Genomic DNA, 23,235 nt, shown 5'->3' with positions numbered 1-23,235 from the left:
ACACACACAGAAAGTTGCATAGTCATGCCAGTCCACACGCAGTGGCCAATTGAATTACAATTTATCCTATAGTAACTGTTTGAACTAGCCTATCACTCTGGTCAGAATTTGCGCGCAAGTTTGGCGGGCAAAAGGCAAGGTTTACGTTCTTTGGCCGTTAGGGGTTCCGCATTCGTATTTGAGCCGGTTTCCAGTAAGGGTGTGCTCAGCGGCTTGACTAGGGTGGGGGAGTGTCTTAAGCAATAAGCAGGTCATGTGGGGGTTATACATGAGATGGTGGGTGTAGCACAAAATGGAGTTAGTCTTGCTCTGCTTCTCCAGGGGTAGGGGATTTTTGTTAAATTCCTTGGATCCCACACAATCCTTCCCAAATTTTCCCCCAAATTGAAGAGGAGGGAACACTTCCTCTCTCATTCTAAGAAGCCAGCATTACTCTGATACCAAAGCCAGTTAAAGACATCCCAAGAGGGGCGCCTGGATGGCTCAGTCGGTTAAGCCTTGGACTTCAGCTCAGATCTTGGGGTTCTTGAGGTTGAGCCCCACATTGGCCTCTCTGCTAAACCTACTTCGGATCCTCTATCCCCGTCTCTCTCTGCCCCTCCCCTGCTTACACTCTCTCTCAAAAAATAAATAAATAAACTTCTAAAAGTTTTATGAAAGTAAATAAAGACATCACAAGAAAGCTACAGACCAATATTCCTTATGAATACAGATGCAAAAATATTCAACAAAAAAGTTAGTAAATCAAACCCAATAGCACATTAAAAGGCTTATTTGCCATGACCAAATGGGATTCATCCCAGGAATGCAAGAGTGGTTTAACATAAGAAAATCAACATTTACAGAATGAAAACACCCCCCCCCCCCCACGACATGATCATCTCCATTAGTGCAGAAAAGGCATTTGACAATTCAACACCCTCTCATGATAAAGACTCTTAGAAAACTAGAAATAGGGGGGAAATTCTTAACATGAAAAATGGTATTTATGAATATTCCACAGTTAACCTCATATGCAATGATTAAAGCCTGAAAGCTTTAGGATGAGGAATGAGATACGGATGCCCACTTTGACTGCTGTTATTCAACTCTGTACTAGAAGTTCTAGCCAAATCTATGAGGCAAGAAATAAAAGTCATCCAAATTGGAAAGGAACAGATAAAACTATCTCTATTCACAGATGACATGATCTTATGTAGAGAAAATGTCAAAATCCACAAGTAAGCTATTACAGCTAATAAGGTCAGCAAAGTTGCAAGGTATAAGATCAACACATTAAAATCAGTTGTATTTCTATGTACTAGCAGTGAACAATCTGAAAAGGAAATTATGAAAGCAGTTCCATTTACAATAGCATTAAAAATAATAAAATACTTAGTTACTTAGCCAAGAAGATGAAAGATGTACACAAACTATAAAATATTGCTGAAAGAAATTAAAAACATAAATAGAAAGATCCCATATTCATGGGTAATACTTAATACTGTTACATGTTAACACTACCCAAAGCAATCTACAGATTCAATGCAGTCCCTATCAAAATTCCAGTAGTCTTATCCAGATGGCCAACAGGCACATGAAAAGATGCTCAATGTCGCTCCTCATCAGGGAAATACAAATCAAAACCACACTCAGATATCACCTCACGCCAGTCAGAGTGGCCTAAAGGAACAAGTCAGGAGACTATAGATGCTGGAGAGGATGTGGAGAAACGGGAACCCTCTTGCACTGTTGGTGGGAATGCAAATTGGTACAGCCACTCTGGAAAACAGTGTGGAGGTTCCTCAAAAAATTAAAAATAGACCTACCCTATGACCCAGCAATAGGACTGCTAGGAATTTACCCAAGGGATACAGGAGTGCTGATGCATAGGGGCACTTGTTCCCCAATGTTTATAGCAGCACTCTCAACAATAGCCAAATTATGGAAAGAGCCTAAATGTCCATCAACTGATGAATGGATAAAGAAATTGTGGTTTATATACACAATGGAGTACTACGTGGCAATGAGAAAGAATGAAATATGGCCCTTTGTAGCAACGTGGATGGAACTGGAGAGTGTGATGCTAAGTGAAATAAGCCATACAGAGAAAGACAGATACCATATGTTTTCACTCTTTTTTTTTTTTTTTTTTAATTTTTTTTTCAACGTTTATTTATTTTTGGGACAGAGAGAGACAGAGCATGAACGGGGGAGGGGCAGAGAGAGAGGGAGACACAGAATCGGAAACAGGCTTCAGGCTCTGAGCCGTCAGCCCAGAGCCTGACGCGGGGCTCGAACTCACGGACCGCGAGATCGTGACCTGGCTGAAGTCGGACGCTCAACCGACTGCGCCACCCAGGCGCCCCTACCATATGTTTTCACTCTTATGTGGATCCTGAGAAACTTAACAGAAACCCATGGGGGAGGGGAAGGAAAAAAGAAAAAAAAAAAAAAAAGAGGTTAGAGTGGGAGAGAGCCAAAGCATAAGAGACTCCTAAAAACTGAGAACAGGGGCGCCTGGGTGGCGCAGTCGGTTAAGCGTCCGACTTCAGCCAGGTCACGATCTCGCGGTCCGGGAGTTCGAGCCCCGCGTCGGGCTCTGGGCTGATGGCTCAGAGCCTGGAGCCTGTTTCCGATTCTGTGTCTCCCTCTCTCTCTGCCCCTCCCCCGTTCATGCTCTGTCTCTCTCTGTCCCAAAAATAAATAAACGTTGAAAAAAAAAAAAAAAAAAACTGAGAACAAACTGAGGGTTGATGGGGGGTGGGAGTGAGGGGAGGGTGGGTGATGGGTATTGAGGAGGGCACCTTTTGGGATGAGTACTGGGTGTTGTATGGAAACCAATTTGACAATAAACTTCATATATTGAAAAAAACAAAAACAAAAACAAAACAAACAAAATTCCAGTAGTCTTTGTAGAAATAGAAAAGCCAATCCTCAAATTCATATGGAACTCCCAAAACAATCTTGAAATAGAAGAAAATTGGAGGAGTCACACTTCTCAACTTTGAAAATTTACTACAAAGCTATAATAGTTAAAACAGTATGACAATGACATCAAAACAGACATATAGACCAATGGAATAGTATAGAGAGTCCAGTAATAAACCTTCACACAAATAGTAAATTGATTTTCAACAAGGGTACCAAGGCCATTCAATGGGAAAAGGACAGTCTTTTCAACAAACCATCCTAGGAAAACTAAATATCCACATGCAAAAGAATGAAATTGGACCCTTACTTTACACCATTTACAAAATGGATCAAAGTCCTAAACTTTACAAATGAAACTATAGCAAACCATAAGAGATTCTTAAATAGAACAAACTGAGAGTTGCTGGGGTGGGGAGGGGTATAGGCTAAATGGGTGATGGGCATTAAGGAGGGCACTTGTTGGGATGAGCACTGGGTGTTATATATGTAAGTAATGAATCACTGGGCTCTACTCCTGAAACCAATACTACACTGTGTGTTAACTAACATGAACTTAAGTAAAATTTTAAAAAGAGAAGAAAAGATTGGAGAAAATCTTTATGGCATTGGATTTGGCGACAACTTCAAGGATATGACACCAAAAACATAGGCAACAATAGAAAAAAATAGATAAATTAGATTTCATCAAAATTAAGATTGTATCAAAGGATACTATCAAAAAATTAAAGACAACCTACTGAATGGGAGAAAATATTTTCAAATCATGTATCTGATAAGAGGTTAATATCTAGAATATATAAAGAACTCCTCCACTCAACAACAAGCCAATCTAAAAACTTAGTAAAGGATTTGAATAGACATTTCTCCAAATAAGATATACAAATGGCCAATAAGCACATGAAATGATGCTCAATCTCACTGGTCATTAGAGAAACACATCAAACCTACGCAATACCACTTCACATCCCCTCATTAGGATAGCTATTATATTAAAACACACACACACACACACACACACACACACACACACACACAGAAAACAAGTGTTGGTGAGGATGTGGAAAACTAGAATCCTTGTGCATCACTGATGGTAGTGTAAAATGGTAAAGCCACTGTGGAAAACAATGTGGAAGTTTCTCAGAAGGTTAAACATAGAAATGCCATATGATCCAGCAACCCCACTCCTAGGTATACATCCAAAAGAACTGAAAGCCTGGACTCAGATTATTTGTGCACCCATGCTCATAGCAGCATTATTTACAATAGCCAAAAGGTAAAAGCAACTCAAGTGTCCAACAGCAGATGAATGGATAAATAAAATGTGGTATATACATACAATGGAATGTTATTTAGCCAGAAAAGGGAATGAAATTTTGATATATGCTACAACATGAATAGAGTTTGAAAACATTACGCTAAAAAAATAAGCCAGACACAAAAGGAGAAATAGTGTATGGTTCCTCTTATATGAGGTCCCTAAAATAGGCAGATTCATTGAGATAGAACAGAGGTTATCAGAGGCTGGAAGAAGGAAAGGAAGAAAGTTATTGTTTAAGGACTACAGAGTTTTTGTTGGGGACGATGAAAAAGTTTTGGGTATAGCTACTGGTAACAGTTATACAACATTGTGAATGTATTTAATGCCACTTAATTGTACACTTCTGAATAATTATGATAAACACTATGCCATGTATATTTTACATATACAAATAAATTTATTTAAGTTAAAGTGAAATAATGACTTTTTCAGTTCAGGTATGCAAAACCAAAAGGAATTCATCAATATCAGACCAGTAACACAAGAAATGTTAAAGTAATTTCTTCAGGCAGGATGATGATACCAGATGGAAACTGTATCTACACCAAAGAATGATTAGCACTGGGAATAGTAAATATGTGGATAAATATAAAAGACTTTCATATTTTCAATCTCTTTAAAAAACAATGGGCTGTTTGGAGCAAAAGGATAAGATATAATATATAAAAGTAAGATATAATATATAAAGATAATATATATAAGATTATATAATATATATATATACGTATATATATACATATAAGATATACAAAGGTAAAATGTATGACAGCAATCATACAAAAGTTGGAAGAGAGGAAATGGAAATATACTGTTTTAATATTCTTATATGTTAGATAGTATAATATTTAAACATAAACTGAGACAAATTAAAGAAGTATACTGTAAATCCTAGAGTAAATCCTAAAATAAGAAAGTGAGCCAACAAATGAGATAAAATGTAATCATAAAAATAATCTAAAATAAGGGAAGAAACAAGAGATGAGAAGAGTAGAAAACCAATTGCAAGATGGTAGATTTAAAACCAAACATCAATAATCACATTAAATGTAAATGGTCTAAACACACAATTAAAAGGCAGATTCTCAGACAGGACTTTAAAATCAAGACCCAGTTATATGTAATCTGAGAAACCAATTTTAAGAATAAAGACACATATAGATAAAAAGTAAGAGAATGGAAAATATATATCATGCTAACACAAATCATAAGAAAACTGGAGTGGCTATGTTAATATCAAAATAGTTTTCAGAACAAGGGGTATTACCAAGAATAAAGCAGATCATCCCATAATAATAAGGTGATTAATTTATCAGAAGCCCAAATTCTGAGTGTTTATGCAGCTAATAATACAATTTCAAAATACATGGAGCAAACTGATAGAGATAAAAGTAGTCTAACTCAAAATTGTAGCTGAGATTTCAATATCCCTCTCACTAATTCAGAGTAAGTAAATAGAAAATGAGGACAAACAACATAGTCAACCAATTAATAGGTTAATTTGACCTATTAACACTTCTAGAACACTCTACACAACAAAATTAAATTAAAAATCATTAACAAAGATCTAAAAAAAATCTTCAAATATTTGGAAACTTAAGTAGCTCACTTCTTTTTTTTTTATGTTTATTTATTCATTTTGAGAGAGAGCATGTGAGTGCGGGGGAGGGGCAGAGGGGGAGAGAGAGAATCCCAAGCAGGCTCCACACTCAGCACAGCGCCCAATGTGGTGTTCAATCTCATGACACAAGACGAAATCAAGACCTGAGCTGAAATCAAGAGTAGGACACTTAATTGACTGAGCTCCCCCAAGAGCCCCTTAAATTGCTCACTTCTGAATAACCCATGGATCAAGAGGGAGAGGGGAGCAATCACAGGAAATTTTAGGGAAAAAAAGACTCTTTGAATGGAAAGAAAATGAAAACATATTTCAAACCTATGGGATTACTGCCAAAGCCGTGCTTAGATGGAATATATAGCATTAAATGTTGATATTTGAAATGAAGAAAAGTCTCCAATACCTAAGCTTTCACTTTAATAAACTAAAATGTGAAGACCAAATTAAACCTAAAGTAAGCACAAGAGGAAATAATAAAGATTAAAGCAGAAAGAGCAATGAAATCAAATACAGAAAAATAATAGAGAAAAAAATCAGTTAAGCCAAAAGCTGATACTTGGAGAAGATTGATAAAATTCATAAACATTTAACCAAACTGATCAGGGGCACAAATGACTAATACCAGGAATGAGACTGGGAACATCCCACAGAGTCTACAGCTTTGAAAAGGATATTAATAAAATATTATGAACTTCCTGCCAATAAATTTGAGAATTTAATTGAAATGGAACAATTTCTTGAAAGACAAAAAACTACCAGAGCCCAGTGAAAAAATAACAGATGACATGAGTAGTCCTGAATCTACTAAATGGAATTTATAGCTTAAAACCTTTCCACATAAAGAAAAGTCCAGGCCCAATGTCCTCAATAGTGAGTTTTACCAAACATTCCAGAAAGAAATAATACTAATTCTCTAAAATTCTCCCAGAAAATTGAAAAGAAGGAAATATATTTCCTGGGGAGGGGGGTGGGGTGGGGGCAGGGTCAGTATTGTAGCAAAACCAGAAAGACAATACAAGAAAACTACAGATCAGTATCCCTTATGAACCCAGACATAAAAATTCTCAACAAAATGTTAGCAAATTGAATCCAACAATATATAGAAAGGACAATATATCATGACCAAGATGGGTTTATTCCATGAATGCAAGTGTGGCTTAAGATTCAAAGATCAATCAATGTCATTCATATCAATAGACTCAAAACAAAACAAAACCATCACACTTAAATTGAAAGAAATCAGCAGAAAATAGAAGTATGAGGAAAAAAGCAAATTCAGGAATCCCTGTTTTGGGGTGTCAGTTTTAAACTTTGCTCAGGATTCCTCCAAGCACTGCTTTAATCAACTGTATAATTGACATCACATTTTTTTTTAGTTTGCACATGCTTGTGCTAATAATTATCCTTAAAATCTTTTAGATATGAAAACAAACTTCTAAATTCTAAAACAACAACAACAAAGTAATTTAATTGATGGACTGAAATATGGAGACTGAATTACTAAACCTGAAACAGCTGAGGAAATTTTCAAGAAGGGAGCACACAGAGACAGATGACAATGTGAAAGAGAGGTTATAAAACATAGACAACAGGACAAGAGGGTCCGAACTGCATCTCCCAGGAATTCCAGGTGGAAAGGACAGTGCCTGCCACTCACATTTGTTCTGAGAACAAGAAAGACAGTCATCAAAGCTAACATGCAGTGTTTACTAGGTGCCAAGGATGTTCTGCACAGTAATCACCGTGGCTAAGAACTGGCAAAAATGTCCTCAAATCAGGAGATTTAAATCATGGTACGTCCATAAAAGCGAGTACCATGAAGTTATTAACAAGCACAAGGCAGATCTCCAAGTACAGATCTGGTAATCCGCAAGAGACATTGTTAACTAGAAAAAGCAAGATGCAGAACAGTGTGGGCCTGTTCACGCGAAAGTGATCCAGACCGATACCATCATCCACACACAGACGTCTCCAGGAAGTTGTAAGGATGGATAATAGCTGCTGCCCTGCGGGGATGTGGGATGGGAAGGAGACTGACTTCACTATAGCAGGCACTTTTGTACTGTCTGAGTTTTTTAACTTGTGCCTATATTAAGTAATAAAAAAAAAAAAAAAAAAACGTCACTGAAAGAACGTTTGGCCAGGCAGCAGGAACAGCCAGTGCACGGCCCAGAGGCAGGAAAGAGCCAGTGGGTCACCAAGTATACCCAAGGAAAGCCATGCTATTAACCACAGACTCAGGCCACAGGCCAGGCTCTTGGCCAAACCAGGCTGCATACGCCGTCCCATCGCAAACACCCTCCTCTTGGGGCAGAGGTGCCTCAGGCCAGTCATTCCCTGTGGTGAAAAAGAGAAAGACAGACCACCTCCTCTTCTTTCCTACAGAAGAGAATTAAGATCACAAAATGATGTCACTTGTCACCATTCCTAAAGCGGATGATACATGATGCAGTAATCATCTACTGGGAAGCACCAACAGATGTGTGAGGTACAGGGCAGGGAAGAAAGAAGGAATGCACGCTTATTTCTTCTTCCTCAGAGAAGTCAGCATCCTGACCCATTTCTGAAGAGGAGAAACTGGAAATATACACCTAAATATACTAAAGTTAAAGATAGCAACTAGGAGAACTAAAAATGTCAATTTTCCAAATTACCCAGGTGAAGACACTACAGCAGAAGATGAGCAAAGAAAATAACAGGGAAGCATTTAAAAGGGGACAATGTGAAAAAGGTGAAAACAAAGATCAAGAATCTGGTACTGACATAAGTGGGATAAAGTCACTTGTTAGAAGAAAAAATTCAAATCTGACCAAAAAGATAAATCCAACCACTGAGAAGTGACTCAAAATTTCCAAAGTCAGAGTTCAAGCAAAGATGTACCAAACAAATATACATGAAAAGAAAGGACATGAAAGGTCCAGCAAAGTTGAATTTTGGTAAATTAAGCAAAACAAAAGTTTCATAAAGGTGGAGACCCTAATCCACGCTGAATCTATCATTGTCCAACCCAAGCTGTGAGCCAAGGTTTCTTTTAGAGAGGGAAACAGGACTGGGAGCCATAAATAGGGACTGCCCATAATTTTGAGTGCTTCATGACAGTGTTTTCAGTTATTATTTCAGCAATTAAATATAAAAATCATGGGGCACCTGGGTGGCTCAGTCAGTTGAGCATCTGACTCTTGATTTCAGCTCAGGTCGTGATCCCAGGGTTGTAGGATCGAGCCCCACGTTGGGCTCTGCACTGAGTGTCAAGCCTGCTTGGGATTCTCTCTCTCTCTTTTCTTCTACCCCTCCCCCTCACTTGTGCGTGCACGTGCGCGCACTCTCTCTCTCTAAAAAAAATAGTAAAATAGAAATCTTAAAATCTGATGTTGTTATGAACTTTTACTGCCAAACATATCAAATTATATAGGCAAAAATGAAACACAAGAAATTGATAGAAATAAAAATGTAGTTGAAGATATATACAGAGGGGTGCCTAGGTGGCTAAGTTGATTAGACATCCAACTTCAGCTCAGGTCACAATCTCATAGTTCGTGAGTTTGAGCCCCGCATCAGGCTCTGTGCTGACAGCTCAGAGCCTGGAGCCTGCTTCAGATTCTGTGTCTCCCTCTTTCTCGGCCCCTGCCCTCCACTCAAAAATAAACATTAAAAACATTTTTAAAAGAATGTATATAGAAAGGCTCCTAATGAGATCTTGTAATGAGCCTTACAAGAGATCTTGTGCTCTCCCCCATGACCAGTCAATCCATCACTGACCTCTGTCGTTTATACTCCTAAACGCCCCTGGGATCTATCTATCTCTCTCCATTTCCTCTGTCTCCACCCTGGTCCAAGATAATACCATCTCATCCCTAGATCATTACAGGAGCCTTCTAACTCACTCTGACCACCCTCCCCTTCCATCTCCCATTACCTGCTTTGTACAACACAGCCAGAGTGGTCTTTCCAAAATGGACATAATCTCATATACCCCTCTGAGTCAAGTGGGCCAGTGGTTTCTTGTTGCTCTCAAGGCAGAAATTTGTAATGTGACACAAAGGGCTGGGGCCACATGGTCCTCCCTGCCTCTCCAGCTTCCTTTCACACCATGCTCCCTCCCTCCATCCTCAAGATGCCCTTCCATTCCTTAAAGACCATCCTCCTCTCCCGCCACAGGACATTTGCACAAGCCGTTCCCTAGACTGGGACTGTTCTCCTCCAGGCTCTCTGTCTTATTAATGCCATCTCATCTTTCAGATCTCAGTTCACCTGTCGCCTTGTCAGGGAAGCCTGTGACCTACCATTCGAGCTCTGATTCCTCTATGTTATGCTCTCATAGAACTCCATTCTTTTCTTGCACTGTATTTATTCAGGCTATTACTTGTCTGTCTGCTTCCCATCCCCACCCCCATTATCCTAGAAGGACTGTAAGAAAAGGAATTTTTGTTTTTTTCCTATTTCCCCCAGTGGCTTGTACAGTATCCCAAATGTACTAGGTGCTATAATAAACACTAGTAGAACAAATCTGGATCAAATTACTAGCATTTATTAGATCAATCTTATGAATACCTATTTACTATCCTAGAAATCATAACCTTTTTAGTTCTTACAGAATATTGATGAAAGTCGCAATCCTCACAAACCTCGAAATCTGAAGAGTGAAGACAACTGACCACTTTCTCTATTGCACAGTAGGACTAGAAGTAAATATGAAAAATAAAACCCAGCAAGGGCTCTGTCTCATTCACTGCTGTCCAACACCTATTCCAGGTGCTCAATATGTGTTTGTCAAACAAATAAGAACAGGAAGATGGAATTAAAGGGCCCCAAAAAGTAGGGCAGAGAGACAAAGAAGGAAAAAAGGAGAGAAAAAATTCGAGTTTCAATTAACAAGAGACTGAACATCAGATTCATGGGAGTTTTAGAAAGAAAACCAAAAAGAGAATAAAATGAATAAAGAAATAATGTAATATTTCAGAAGCTCAGAATATGAATCTCCAGCTTGAGAAAGCCCAGCAAACGCTCAGCTAAATGGATGCAAATGACCCACATCAGGACACACTGCCTTAAGTGCCTCGATGACTCAGTTGGTTGAGTGTCCAGCTCTTGGTTTTGGCTCAGGTCATGATCTCACATTTCGTGAGTTCAAGTCCTACATCGGGCTCTACACTGACAGCTCGGAGCCTGCTTGGGATTCTCTCTCTCTCCCACTTTCTCTGCCCCTCGCCAGCTTACGCACACTCTCTCTCAAAATGAATTTAAAAAAAAAAACAAAACTTAAAACATCTCTCAGAACACTGGAGACAAGGGGAGGGTGCTACGCACTCTCAGAAAATACATGTCACCTACGAAGATTCGAGAACAAAATGGCTCTGGACTTCTAAATGGTAACATTGGAAGCTAAAAGACGACCAATGCCTTCGAAATTCCGAAGAATCATAATTCCAAATTAGAATTCTATACCCTGCCTCGCTACCAAGGGCTCAATAAACAATAGACTAAAAATATTTCCGATATGCAAGGCCTTTAAAAAATTGCCTCTCACTCATCTTTTCTCAGGAAGCTCCTAGAGAAAATACTCTATCAAAACTACGTAATAAAACAAAAAAGACCCAGGATCCAAGAAACAAGGAATCTAACGCAAGAAGGATGACAAGGAGAGTTCCAGAATGATACTGTGGGTAGTAGGTCCAGATTAACATGAAGATGGAGGTTGGGGGCCATGAAAATGGACTTCTCAGACCCCCAAGTACAGGGAATACAACTGACCGAAGACTTCAGCCGCTTTCCTCTAAAATCCGCGCTGGCATCTGCACCAAGGCCACCTCCCACAAGGTGCTCCCAGTCAGTGACTAGTGCCACAGGGAAAGAGGGCAGACCTTTTCCCAGGAGACGTGAGACTCCCCTGATGGCTCAGTTCGGCTGGAAGACTTCCCGAAGGCTTTGCTGAACTTTCCTGATGCTGCACAAAAGCCTAGGATGCTTTCACCCAAACTTCTCTCCTTCCCTTGGGGCTGTTGGCTCACCCAGCCTTCTCTAACTCCCTCCCTGTTCTCCATCACAGAGACATTCCTCTTAATAAATTCTCGCATGTTGGGACGCCTGGGTGGCTCAGTCGGTTAAGCGTCCGACTTCAGCTCAGGTCACAATCTCACGGTTCGTGGGTTGGAGCCCTGCAACAGGCTGTCTGTCAGCACGGAGCCCACTTCAGATCCTCTGTCTCCCCCTCTCTCTGCCTTTCCTCTGCTCGCTCTCTCGGTTTATTTTTATTTATTTTATTATTTTATTTATTTTATTATTTATTTTCAAAAATAAGTAAACATTTTTTAAAAAGTAGAATCATGCCTACCACAACACTAAAGAAGTAGCTGGCACGCACCAGCAGGAGCCTGGGCAGTGGTCCTGGGGTGCACTTGAAGCAAGAAAGCTGGAACGTAAGGTGAGATACACGATAATCAGTTGACTTGCTTGCACTTCTTTCGGGATTGGGGTTTAACACCCAAGCAAGCACCCAGGAGTTGGAGCCAACTTACTGCTTGGTTAGCTCTTAGAATCCTGGAAAAGCCAGAAATGATTGGGCAAGAGAATAAAGAGCCTAAGTTAAGTGGGCATGCTGGAATAGATATTTCACACACGGCCAGAAGGAGGCCATCAGGAATACAGTGGGGCGGGGGGGGGGGGGGGGCACATGTCGCTAAGAAGTCCAGAGGTGGCTCTCCTCTGCGGGCCAGCACTGATAGGAGAGGCCATCACAGAGCTGGCCTCGTGACGCATCACATGGTCCAGGGGTGGCGCCGACAGCAAGAAGCTGGAAAGCACAACTGCTGGAAGACCAGGGGAGCCTGGAGCTGTGAGGGGGTCAAGAGAGTATGATGTCCCTATTATTTTTCTATTTCTGCTGCACCAACCAACTTAGCGGTTTAAGACAATACAAACGTGTTACCTTACAACTTCGGAGGTCAGAAGTGCCACACTGGTCTCACTGGGTAAAATCACGGCATCAGTAGGGGCCACGTTCCTTCCTGGAGGCTCTGGGGGACAAACCATTGCCTTGCCTTTGCTAACTTCTGGAGGCCACCCGTGTTCCTGGGCTCCTGGCCCCCTTCCTCTATCCTCAGAGCTAGTGATGTTATGAATCTCCGACAGCCCACCCCCTCTACAGCCCATCTCTCCCTCTCCAACTGCAGCCTGGAAAGGCACTCCGAATCCAGGACACTCTCCCCTCCTCACAGTCCAACCCTTCATCGTGCCCACAAAGTCCCTTTCTCTGTGCATGTCCCAGGAATTAGGATGTGGATGTCTTTGGGGGGTGGGGAGGCATTAACCTGCCTGCCATAGTCCTCCTTCTAGCCCCCAGTGATTCATATCCATCCACACGCAAAATACATCCATCCCATTGCTTTGGTCTCTAAGAGTCTCAACCCACTGCAGCAGCAACTCAAAGCCTCAGATCTCGTCTTCCACAGCACTTAGGTCAGCTGTGAGCCAGGCTCCAAGCAGACTCCATCCCAGAGCACGGTGTACCCGTGAAACTCAAAAACCAATTATCCTCTCCCAAAATCTGGCAGCAGGAAGCTATAGGATGACAAGTATACAGACATTCAAAAGGGAAGAAAGTGGAGGAAAAGAGGAACCATGGTCCCAAACCATTCTGAAATCCAGCTGGGCAAACCTCCTCAGGTTTCAGGGCCTGGGAGTAACCCTCATGGCCCACGGCTCTACCCTCCCTTCTTTGTGAAATGCGGCATGTTTGCTCAGGTGGTTTCCCGCCTGCAGAATTCTAAAAGACAGCCTCCTTTCATTTGGTCCCTCTCTCTGTCCCATTCAGTCCAAGCTGGCAGTGGTATAAAACTCTCAAGAACTCTGTGGGTCACCCGTGCACACAAGGATTCACACCAGTGGACAAGAGGGCCATCCACAGATCTTTCCCAGATAATCTCATCTCTATTTCTCGCTTCTGCTGAGGTGACTCCAGGGATCTGAGTCACAGATTTAATCTCTTCACAGGGACTGGTGTGGGACCCCTGGACTGAAAAGTGGCTAGGTCCTGAGAAGCAAAGACACCCCAGCCATCACCACGGACCCTGTAACATCATGGCAAGCATATAAACCAGGAGAATTCCCCTCAGTCATTCCCCAAAAGAAGAGGGGTCATTTACTTGGGTGAACGCAGACCACGGGGAAAGGGACTAACCAGATATTTCAAGAACCACTGGACACAGGGTCTGAGTTGACCCTGATGTCCAAAGGCCCAATATTTCATCATAGTCGACCTCCTTTTTTTTCTTTTTTAAATTTTTTTAACGTTTATTTATGTTTGAGAGACAGAGATAGAGCATGAACGGGGGAGGGGCAGAGAGAGAGGAAGACGCAGAATCCGAAGCAGGCTCCAGGCTCCGAGCTGTCAGCACAGAGCACGACGCGGGGCTTGAATCCACAAACTGCGAAATCATGCCTTGACCAGAAGTCGGATGCTTAACCGACTGAGCCACCCAGGCGCCCCAAGTCCCCCCTCCTTAGAGTGGGGGCTGACAGGGTCAGGTCCCAGATGGCATCCTGGCTAGAGGCCACCTCACAGTGGGTTCAGTGGGTCTGTAGATTCACCTACATCCAGGTCGTTGCTCCAGTCCCTGCTTGTATAATTGGCATTGATAAACTTGGCAGTTGAAATGGTGCCCATATTATGTCCCTGGGTGTAGAATGAGGGCTGTCATGGTAGAGAAGTCCACACGGAAACCTCTGAAACTCAGACCCGCACACAAACACGCAGCTACCCACTAAGGAAGAGGTGCTGCACAACCAAGCAGACACAATGACCCAGTGGATCAACACTGGCCAGTGTTCACCACCAGCCACCCTAGAACTGGCACAGCAGGTGCATGGATGGAAAGGCCACAAATGCCCTCAACAGCATGGACTCCCACCTATCAAGACTGATCTAGGGGCACTGGGTGGCTCCGTCAGTTGAGCGTCCAACTTCGGCTCGGGTCATGATCTCAAGGTTGACGAGTTCGAGCCCTGCGTCAGACTCTGTGCTGACAGCTTGGGGCCCGGAGCCTACTTCAGATTCTGTGTCCCTCTCTCTCTCTGACCCTTCCCCACTTGTGCACTTGTGCTCTCTCTTCCTCCCCCCCAAGAATAAATAAACATTAAAAAAACAAAAAAAAAGACTGAGCTACTTGCTCCTGCCTCAGGATGTCCAGCTGGTCAGCAGCAGAGACCAACTCCGAGCTCCCATTATGGCCTAATTCCTTGGGAAGACCACTTGGTAGCAAGTCAACCTTGATCCTTTTCCATCCTGGAAGGGCCGGTGGTTCGTCCTCATGAGGACAGACAACTACAGAACCTCAGCCAGCACCACTGTCCAGGGGCTTATAGAAAGCCTCATGCCCAGGCCTGCGGGCCAAACAGCAAGCACAGCATGTGGTCGTGACGGAGGCGTAGAAGTGCACCCACGATTCGGGGAGCCACTGGCTGTGTCACACACTGGGCCTTCCAGAAGCCGCCTCACCCAAAGCTTCAGTGGCCTAAAGGCACAGCTGAAATGCCAGCTAAGGAAATGTTCTCAAAGAATAGGTGCTGTCGATCAGAACGCCGTGTTTTTATTAAATCAGAGACTTCTGGGGCGCCTGGGTGGCTCAGTCGGTTGAGCGCCCGACTTGAGCTCAGGCCATGATCTCACGGTCCCTGAGTTCGAGCCCCATGTCAGTCTCTGTGCTGACAGCTCAGAGCCTGGAGCCTGCTTCAGATTCTGTGTCTCCCTCTCTCTCTGCCCCTCCCCCACTCGTGCTCTGTCTCTCAAAAATAAATAAAAACATTTTTTAAAAAATCAGAGACTCGGGGCGCCTGGGTGGCGCAGTCGGTTAAGCATCCGACTTCAGCCAGGTCACGATCTCGCGGTCCATGAGTTCGAGCCCCGCGTCGGGCTCTGGGCTGATGGCTCAGAGCCTGGAGCCTGCTTCCCATTCTGTGTCTCCCTCTCTCTCTGCCCCTCCCCCGTTCATGCTCTGTCTCTCTCTGTCCCAAAAATAAATAAAAGTTGAAAAAAAAAAATTAAAAAAAAAAATCAGAGACTCCTATCTAGTTCTGAGACCTCATAGGAAGGATACATGGCTCTCGATTGGAACGGAGTGGGAACAGGAGTTGCCCCCATTTGCCATTTTTGTGCCTCCCATGCCACCACCCTGGGGCTCGGCAGGATAGGAAGTCCCCGTCACCAGAGGGGGGAGCAGAGAGAATCCTGGTGCACTGCAAGTTCCGGCCGCTGCCAGGGCACGGTGGACGTCTGCAGGAGGCAGCAGAAGGAAACGGGAATCACTGTGCTGGCAGAGGCGACGGATCAGGAGGAAGGAGGATGGGAACAATCTGTAGGGAATCCAGGTGATGCCGCTGGGCACCTTCTGGTATTCTTTTGCCCCATTCCCACCGTGGACGGACACGTGCAGCAACCCCAGGCTGAAAAGGGTCTGCCGGTAAGTGTTCAGACCCGTCAGAAATGAAGGTTTGGGCCACTCCACCAGGCAGAACCACCAACACAAGGTGATTGCTGGGGCCAAGATGAATGTAGAACGGACAGTGGAGGAGAGTGAGGAGGAATTTGCAAACCCAAGGTCGAACGCAGCACAAAGAACCGTAGTTCACCTCACTGACTTCCTCCTGAGTTTCCCCGGAAGAAGAAAGGCCCACAGAAACCACAGAACTGCTGCTCCCCACACCTACGTAGAGAAACAACTGAAAATGTGCCTCGCGGACCTCCAGCATCAGGGCGAACAGCTGACCAATAGCCCCCGCGGCCTAGTTTTGAACTCCATCCTCCAGTTTGCACGGAGGCCTCGCCTGCCATGGGCCCCTCCCAGGACAACAGGGTAACTGAGGCAGGTGATTCCTGGGGGACCCAGGACTCCTGTGATAGCCAATCTTAGCTTCAAGACTCCCTGATGGCTTTGCAGAAATTTCCTCAGGATGTGTCCACCCGACCTTCCCTTCTGCTCTCCTCCACGTGGTGTAATTACATCTCAGTCCCGTGGCTCTCCCAGCCTGGGGCTGGCTCCCTCATTTTCTCTCACACAGGTATTTCCTCAAGAAAAAATCCCTGCATACTTAATCCCATCTTGGTGTCACTTCTTAAAGGTCCTAGACCAACACAGGAAGCCTCCTACAGGAATGGCACCAACAAAAACATGGAACTTACAAGACATACGATGTGTGTAAACATGTAGAAAATTAAATCAGAGGAGTTTTTCACTTTGTTGGAGAGATTGGAGAAATCCATGACAGATTCACAGAAATAAGCAAGTAGAAAAATGAGACAATTACTAACTCCAGAAAAAAAAACATTGGATGAGAAGGAGAAGGAAGAGGAGGAGGAGGAGGAGGAGAAGGAGAGGGAGGAGGGGAGGTAGGGAGGAGGAGAGGAGGAGGAGAGGGAAGAGGGAAGAGGGGAGGAGGAGAGGAGGGGAGGAGGAGAGGAGGGGAGGAGGAGAGGAGGAGAGGAGGGGAGGAGGGGAGGAGGAGAGGAGGAGAGGGGGAGGAGGAGAGGGGGAGGAGGAGGAGAAGGGGAGGAGGAGGGGGAGGAGGGGAGGAGGAAAAGAGGAGAAGGAGGGGAGGAGGAGGAAAGGAGGAGGAGGGGAGGAGGGGGGGAAAGAAGGGAAAGAGGAGGAAAAGGAGGAGGGGGAGGAGGAAGGGAGGAGGGGAGGAGGAAGGGAGGAGGGGAGGAGGAAGGGAGGAGGGGAGGAGGAGAGGAGGAGAGGAGGGGAGGGGGAGGAAGACAGGAGGAGGGGGAGGAGGAGGGGGAGGAGGAGGGGGAGGAGGTGGAGGGGGGAGGAGGAAAGGAGGAGGAGGGGAGGAGGGGGGGAAAGAAGGGAAAGAGGAGGAAAAGGAGGAGGGGGAGGAGGAAGGGAGGAGGGGAGGAGGAAGGGAGGAGGGGAGAAGGGAGGAGGGGAGGAGGAGAGGAGGAGAGGAGGGGAGGGGGAGGAAGACAGGAGGAGGAGAGGAGGAGGGGGAGGAGGAGGGGGAGGAGGTGGAGGGGGGAGGAGGAGGAGGAGGAAAGGAGGAGGGGGAGGAGAAGGAGGGGAGGAGGGGAAGGAGGAGGGGAGGAGGGGAAGGAGGAGGGGAGGAGGAGGGGGAGGGGAGGAGGAGGGGGAGGGAGGAGGAGGGGGAGGGAGGAGGAGGGGGAGGGAGGAGGAGGGGGAGGGAGGAGGAGGGGGAGGGGAGGAGGAGGGGGAGGGGAGAAGGAGGGGAGGAGGAGGAGGAGGGGAGGAGGGGAGGAGGGGAGGAGGGGAGGAGGGGAGGAGGGGAGGAGGAAATCACTCCTTGGCTTGGTGGTAACAGTAGTAACATGGTCATAATGAGGTCAACACTGAATACTGATTAAGCCAAGAATCATGATATAACTTGGCTGAGAATGTTGGGGGAAGGGAAGTGGGAGGGCAGGCTGGGGAAAAAGCTAAAATGGCAGCCTTTATAAGCAGGACATGACCCTATAGAATCCCAAATTATAAATCAAGAAATTGAGTGAACAGCATAAATATGTATATACCAAAAGAGCCAGGAAATGAAAAGGAAATGAAAAAGGCAGGGCACTGAGGTGTCTGTTACAGCTTTGCAATACTATTTAATCTTTGTACGTTTTACTTTAATGTATGTTTCCTTTTGAGAGAGAGAAAGAGACAGAGCACAAGTGGGGGAGGGGCAGAGAGAGAGGGAGACACAGAATCTGAAGCAGACTCCAGGTTCAGTGCTGTCAGCACGGAGCCAGACGCGGGGCTCGAACTCACAAACCGTGAGATCACGACCTGGGCCAAAGTTGGGGGCTTAACTGACTGAGCCACTGTACTTTTTACTTTAAAGAAAAATAACATACAATGAAAACGTTACAGGGGCGCCTGAGAGGCTCAGTCGGTTAAGCGTCCAACTTCGGCTCAGGTTGTGATCTTGCAGCCTGGGAGTCTGAGCACCAGGTCGGGCTCTGTGCTGACAGCTCAGAGCCTGGAAACAGCTTCTGATTCTGTGCCTCCCACTCTCTCTGCCCCTCCCTTGCTCACGCTCTGTTTCTCTCACTCTCAAAAAAATGAATGTTTAAAAAAAAATTTTTTTAAAGGGAACATTGCACATCAAAACCTATAATAATTATGCTGATTAAATTTAAAATCTATGCAAACAGTCTGTTGTCTAGGAAAACATAAATTAACAAAATTGATCCTAGACAAGGCAGACAAAAAAAAAACCCGAATGGACTAGTAAGTCTAGAACAAATTAAAAAAGCAGTTAAACATCTGTCCTGAGTGCAAATACTCTGCATGATATTATGATGGTGGATATATGTCATTACACATTTATCCAGATCCACAGAATGTACAACCAAGAGTGAATTCTAATGTAAACGATGGACTTGGGGTAATAATGACATATCAGTGAGGTTCGTTGATTGTAACAAATGTACCGTTCTGGTGGGGGATGTTGATAATGGAGGAGGCTGTGCATGTGTAGGGGCAGAAGGCATATGGCAACTCTCTGTACCTTCCTTCCCATTTTGCCGTGTAAAGTCTGAAAACTGAAAAAAAAAAAAAAAAAAAAAAAAAAAAAATCTGTCCCCTGCCCTTAAAAAGGCATCTCATAGCAGGCGTCAGCGGGGATCTGGGGCAACTCTCTCGTCGTGGATGAGAGGGTAAGTTGGTAAAACTGCTGGGGAGAAAGGCTGGGCAGCAGCCACTGAACACACGCATACCCTATGAGCAACAATTCTACCCCCATGCTTACATCCGACAGAACAGAGTGATCGTGTCCCGAAAGCCAGGGGCAAGAATGTTCATATCGGCTTGATTTGTAACAGACAAAAACTGGAAACCCAACAACCCAATAGTAGAACGAATGGGTAAGTTCATACAGTGAAGAGACAACTATTTCTAAAAAATGAACTAGTGACCGTAATTCAATATCATGGATGAATCTCACAGACGTAATGTTGAGTGAAGAAAGTTAGACATCGAAATAGTTCATGCTGTATCACAGTGTTATGTGAAGTTGAAATGCACGCAAAACTAATCTATGGTGGTAGAAATTGGATTAGCGGTCACCTCGGGAGCCACTCACTCATCAGGAGGCGCGAGGGGAAGTGCGGGGTGCTGGAAACGTTCCACAGCCTTACCTAGATGGTGGTTATTCCAGGACAGTCATGCAGGAAAATCCATAAAACTGTACCCTTAAAATTGTGGAACTTACCAGTTACACCTCTTTTTTCTTTTTACTAGAAAAATAAAGTATCGGGCCCAGATGGTTTTACTGAGAGTTATAACAAAACTTTTATTGCTAATTAAACTATCGCAGGGCATATAAAATGTTGGAAACAACCTAACTCTTCTTCAAGTTTGGCATAACCCTGTGGTCAGAATAAAAAGTGAAAACTTTACAGATCAATCTTACTTATGAATATATATGCAAAACTGCTCATATTAACAAACTGAATCCTGCATTATATGAGAATAATAAACCATGACCAGTTAAGCTTCATAGCATAACAGCCATACCAAACAGGAGAAAAGTGTTAATGTAATTCCACACATTTACAACTGGAGAAAAGCCATCACCTTCAAAACACATCTTAAAAATCTGCAACCCTTTCCTCGTTAAAAAGAAAAGAAAAACAAACTGTCCATAAACTAGAAACAGATGGAAATTTTCTGAAGTCACTAATGGCTACCTCCCCAGAAATGTGTAACAAAGAGATGTCATACCTAACAGTGACACCCCTGAGGCGTTCCTATGAAGCAGAGGTGGCCACGCAGGTGTCAATGCAACATGATAAGAAAAAGAAATGAGACACAATATAGAACGGATCATTGGCAGTGATGACTTAGCTCTCCTGAGTAGGCAATCCATTGAGAGAACAAGCAAGAAAGCTCTTCAGCATAACCAGATAAACACACAGAAATAAAAGAACTTAACTACATCAGCAATAAACAATTTTCAAAAATATAACGGATGATTGGGCGCTTGGGTGGTTCAGTCAGTTGAGCGTCCAGCTTCGGTTCAGGTCATGATCTCACAGTTGGTGGGTTCGAGCCCCACATTGCACTCTGTGCTGACAGCTCAGAGCCTGGAGCCTGCTTCAGATTCTGTGCTTCCCTCTCTCTCTCTCTCTCTGCCCCTCCCCTGCTTGTGCTCAAATAAATAAATAGATAAATAATAAGTAAATAAATGATAATAAGTAAGTAAATAAGATGATTTCTGGTTTCCTGCAAGACAGTAAGCTGGCCTAGGTTGCTGGTCCCCTCCTTAGCCAAACCCTGAATGCTCTACAGAGGTTAAAGGTGAGCATACAGCGCTAAGGAACTCAAGTGAAATTCCAGGGACAGAGGGTAGTTGACACCAAACGCAGAGGGATCAACAGCAGCCCAGAGCAGAGACAGGGGCTATGCAGCAGATAAGCCAGGGGTCCAATGACCATCCTCTACTCTTGGTGATTCACTAGCAAGATGTGGACAATCTGAGATCAAGTTACAGCACAACTAAGGCTTATTAAGCAAAGGATACAATACAGAAGCAGCAGGAAAAAGATACACACAGGTGACGTCCAGAGAGGTCAAGAGCAGACCCTCTACAAGGGCTGCACAGATTTTCTTTTTAGATGAAGTGCTTTTTATTTTTAGACCAAACATACTTAATATAAAACCCCTTCAATACGCCAACTGTAATCACAACAGCATCCACAGAGCCGCAGGGGAATGGGGTGCGGCAGGGAGGACGGCAGGGGGACGGAAGGTTTTCAGGGGTCCCGCTCCTTCCCTGGCCTGCAGTCACTCTGTGGCCTGTGAGAGCATGAGTTCTCAGCCAAGGGCACCTAGAGGCCGAGGGGTCCCGATGCCGACACTGAGCCCGGCCGAGCACAGCCAGGCCCCTCCCAGGTGCCACCTCCCCACTGTGGCAGCCTCCAGGGAAAGCCAGGTCCGGCTAGGAGGTAACAGGAGGTGGTTGTGACCGACGGGAGAGGCAACCGCCGTTCCTCAACATCCCACTGGCTGTGTCTTTGGGCACGGTCTTCCAGGGGCCCTCTGTGAACCACAGAGATGTGAGACGTCTCTGCCCCGGGGCAGCCGCTCAAGCCTCAGAATCCAGAACTCTTATGAGAGGCCCACCTAGGCACATCCCTGCTACATGACTAGCCGTGGTAACTACAGCTCAGGACTCCAAAACAGATACCAGATGCACAGCATAAGCCCTAATGTTAACGGTAAGTATTCTAACATCTGATAATCTGTTCCATCATACCCCAAGAGATCACAGAATACATAGCTACTCAATCATGATGTTATGTCCAAGAATGTTACAAAATTAGACAGATATAGGCAGGGGCGCCTGGGTGGCTCTGTCAGTTAAGCATCTGACTTTGGCTCAGGTCATGGTCTCGTGGCTCCTGAGTTCGAGCCCCACATTGGGCTCTGAGCTGACAGTGCAGAGCCTGCTTGGGATTCTCTCTCTCTCTTTCTCTCTGCCCCTGTCCTCCACTCTGCTCTGCCTCTCTCTCAAAAGTAAATAAATGTTAAAAAATAATAAATAAAGACAAATAAAGACAAAGACTCACTGAGTGCTATAGAAGCCAAATGATAAAAACCCCACCCACCACCAAGCACATTATGATAAAACTTAAGAACCTCAAAGATAAGGAGAAAAACAATGGGAAAAAAATGGAAAGCCTTCTGGAGATAAAAGAGATAAAGAGCAGATAATTTACAACAGAAAAGAAAAAAGATAGGGTCAGACTCTTCAAGAGTGACAGCAGAAGCAAGAAGACAGAGATCTGCTCTCAGAACATTTTCTGTATGGACCTCAGTGGACCTCAATGAATCAACCTCGGATAAAGTCCTTCAGCAAGAATATTAATAAATGCAGCAGAATGTGGAGACACTGGGGAAATAAGGGTGACAAAACACCTTGGTAGTTCACAGTGACGGGGAGGGAGGAAACGGGAGGGGATGCGAAATCTCAAACAACCCTGAACCAATACACTGGAAGTGAATGCGGCTGGTGGGGGAGGGGCGGAGGGGGGCACAGAAGAGTAAGGAGACCAGATGAGAAAATGCTAAAATTCCTTACCTGAGGAAAAGGATGTAGATGGAAGTTAGATAAATTGATAGGAAAAATTAAGTCTAACTACTGGCCTAAGTTACCTCAACCAGCAGAAGAATACAATTAGAATGCATGACTTTAACAAATAAACTTCAGTGCATGCAATCAAAGGCAGAGAGGGAGAAAAATGAAAAGCAAAATAAGATGGAGAAGGGAAAATATAAAATGGCAGAAATCAGTCAAAATATAAAATAATTACAACAGATGGGAGCGCCTGGGTGGCTCAGTGGGTTGGTTGAGCATCCGACTTCGACTCAGGTCATGATCTCACGGTTTGTGAGTT

Source organism: Leopardus geoffroyi, chromosome D3 (assembly GCF_018350155.1).
Source record: "Leopardus geoffroyi isolate Oge1 chromosome D3, O.geoffroyi_Oge1_pat1.0, whole genome shotgun sequence".
In the NCBI taxonomy this organism is placed as follows: domain Eukaryota; kingdom Metazoa; phylum Chordata; class Mammalia; order Carnivora; family Felidae; genus Leopardus; species Leopardus geoffroyi.
This window is presented reverse-complemented; position numbering follows the sequence as displayed.